The sequence below is a fragment of the Malania oleifera genome, chromosome 13, assembly GCF_029873635.1.
Source record: "Malania oleifera isolate guangnan ecotype guangnan chromosome 13, ASM2987363v1, whole genome shotgun sequence".
NCBI lineage: Eukaryota > Viridiplantae > Streptophyta > Magnoliopsida > Santalales > Ximeniaceae > Malania > Malania oleifera.
The window spans coordinates 36805802-36809307 of record NC_080429.1 but is presented as its reverse complement, the minus strand read 5'-3'; the positions used below and the strand labels follow the sequence as shown (position 1 = coordinate 36809307).

Here is a 3506-nt window from a genome sequence, read left to right as displayed (position 1 = left end):
ATTTACCTGATACCTAACATTATATTATCATTTAGGTAGCTAAAAACATAAATAAAATCCTGCAACAATAAAATACCAGAGTTTTTAACTATAACATCCCAAATAATCCATCCATCAGCCTGCATCTACATGTATATACATATCTCCAACATCTATCCATAACTCAAAAAACTTAAAATATAAAACCTAAAAACTTAATACAGCTCAGAAATATCATCAAGTTTATACCCTCTCTTTCTAACTCAAAAATATTATAACATCCCTGAGCTCTCTAAGCTCGATCACGTGGAGGTTCTGAAAAAGATGAATTTGTATTCGGGTGAGACACATCTCAGTAAGAGATGAAATAATATATTAAATCATTGTGTGACCAACATGAGGTTTGTAAATAACACATGTAAGGTATTTTACCAATGAGATTTCCTAAGGATTGAGGTGATTACCCGCTCATACAAGTAGCACCCCTCTGCTCTAATACTTTAGGCAACCAATCATCATAACTGAAGCATATCAGGGCACTTACCTTACCTAGCAAGCCCTCAGGTGAAGAAGTAATCTCGTACTCACATAGTTCATACAAAGGTTTACCAACGAAGGCTCCCGAGAATAAGAAAATTTACCTGTCCATACAAGTAATTTCTCTCTGCCCTAATACGTTATGCAGCCTACTGCTACATCTGATACCTACTAGGGCACTCGCCTTTCTCGGCAAGCCCTCGAGCGAAGAGTTTACCCCTCCCAAAATACATACCATGTTATACTAGCATAAATACTGATAATATCATAATACATTATTCTGTCTTTCGTTATCCTATAATTCTCATATGTTCGTGTTCTCAGCTTTGACATTTCATAGCGTTTTACTTTATATGGCTCTTTCCCAATTTACATCGTTCACATTTCACATTTCATTTCCATTTCATTCTCATTTTCATTTCATTTCATAACATACCCACCATCTTTCAACCGTTTTTGTGTTAGTCCACATAGAAATGCGCTAATCTGCTACCCAACACCTTTTCAGTTGTTTTTGTATTAGTCCACACAGAAATGCGCTAGTCTGCTACCCAGCATCTTTCAACTGTTTTTTTCCAACATCTTTTATCTATTTTTGTTTCCATGACTGCATTAACACTCACATGTAGCATATTTCATATATCGTTTTCATACTCAGTTCATTTCCTGCATATCCTGCATCTCATACATATAGCATAATTCCACACAAAATTCTATTTTACTTATGTCATACTATTTAGCAGTAAAATTCATATACATATATATATTTCCTACAAAATAAGCCAACTTACATTTAACATTCATATATTAAAAATATACCTTTAATTTCTTACATAATTATCCTAAAAAGTCTTTCACTTTCATCAGTCCATTTTCACATATACATAACTAATAAAACAACCCTAGGCTCAGAAATCATAATTTAAATGGTTGACATTTTTAACCCATAAAAAAATGCATACATATACAAAAATTATCTTTTTTTTTTTTTGGATTTGTTTAATTCATAAAATCTTGATTTAATATATATTCCCCCTTACCTAATTTCTTGAACTACGCCAACAGGGACCCCAAAACGATGCTTGCGGCGCTCACCCGAACCCTGATTCAATAGTCATAGTTCATTTAAATCAATCCTAAATAAAATACTATTTCAACATTCCCTAAGCCCATAAACTCCAAACAAAAAATTAAACTCTCAAATATAACCAATTTACTTATTTCCCCAAATCACACTCTCGCCTTGGAGTGGTGTCTAGGAAACCCAAATTTAAAATTTACTTCGGCCAAAACATCGACGATCGCGACTAGGATCCCGTGGTGGTGCTCGATCGTCGATTTAGCAATTGATTTAAGGAGAAATTGAGAAAATAGGGAAAGGTTACCTTACCCCAGGTGTGGTGCCTACACCTACGACAAATTTGCTCCAGAAGGAATGTCGGTGGCGGAGATAGGAATCGGAGCGGAATGTCGGTGGCAAAGATAGGAACCCAACGGTACCTTCCATTTCCCGATTGACCAAATATTTGTCGAGAAATTTTAGAGAGAGAGAGAGAGAGAGAGAGAGAGAGAGAGGTGGCCGTGGAGAGTGAAAATGAAAGTGGCACAAGGGGGTGAGCTCTATGAGAATCCAAAAGATAAGATTCAAAATTGAATTTGATAGATTGCATGCAATCTTACCCACTAATACTATCTACTTTAACCTATATATAATATAATAAACTTTCATATATATATATATATATATATATATATATATAATAATTTCAAATGTCATTCATACATTTATTGCATTCCACTTATATTTAATTATATTATATTAATATTATTACTTTACTATCTTACTTTAACCATTATAACATTATATTAATATTATACATATATATATATATATACCCACATTACTTTATCCTATGTGTATACTTATATATTCATCCTATTATTTATTTCATTAATTCAATTTAATAATAATAAGTAATTAATAAAAATAATAATTTTTTTCCTCGAGTTACTACACTTGTTCTCGAGCTTAGTGAGAAAAGTACCTCCACATGACGCGTCAACCATGGACCTATCTCTCTCAGCCAACCCTTCGCAGAAAGTTTGGACTAATTGCCACTTGAGGACCTGGTGATGTGGACATTTACGGAGCAGATCCCTAAAGCGCTCCCAAGTCTCGAATAAGTGTTCCCCATCCATCAGTGAGAAACTTGTGATGGCTCTCTGAAGCTGATTAGTCTTCTCAATTGGAAAGTACTTTTTACGGAATTCATGCTACATGGTGGCCCAGTTGGTCACTGTGTTCGGTTCTAAGGACGTCAGCCAATATTTGGCATTGTCCTTCAGAGAGAACAGGAACAACCTAAGATGGAGAACATCATCACTAAAATTAGGGATGTGGATGGTGGAACAAATTTTCAAGAACTGGTCTAGATGCCGATAAGGATTTTCAGTTGAGTTCCCATGAAAGTTGGACAATATCAAGATGATTGAAGTCTTAATCTCAAAATGTGCCGCCTGGAGATCCGGGAACCGGATGCAAGACGACAATGTGTATGCACTAGGAACAAAGTAGTCCCTAAGAGTCCAAAGGTTTTTCTCTTCCACCACAAGTAGGTGAGGAGCATGGGGTTCTGGGATTTGTTTAGTGGGAACCTGGGGGCTGTTTTCGGCCATTGCTTTCAATTCCGATGACTCAGTCGTCTTTAAGTTGGGGATAGGTTTCCTAAGGAACCTACGGGATTTTTCAATCTCTAGATCTATGAGAATTATCTCGGGTTCCAAAGAACGTGGCCCAAACATACACACTTTTAAGAACAAAGATTCAGACTTCACAAACAGAAAATAAAATAAAAGAAATAGAAATTAATCAAAGAAAGTGAAAATAAAAGGAGAGCAAATCAAAAGAACAAGGCTGTAATAATCTAAAACGAAAGTTGGCTTGTAACCGTAGCCAAGTCCCCGACAACAACACCAAAATTTGGTAGGCT

The 3506-nt window shown here is 35.5% G+C and overlaps 1 non-coding gene across 1 annotated transcript; it reads left to right on the top strand.

The window, feature by feature from the left end:
* The first annotated feature begins 2641 nt into the window (after positions 1-2641).
* Positions 2642-2747, top strand: LOC131146991 (small nucleolar RNA R71). The gene has a single exon (XR_009134525.1). It is a non-coding gene; the product is annotated as a small nucleolar RNA R71 (small nucleolar RNA).
* The last annotated feature ends 759 nt before the right edge of the window (positions 2748-3506 follow it).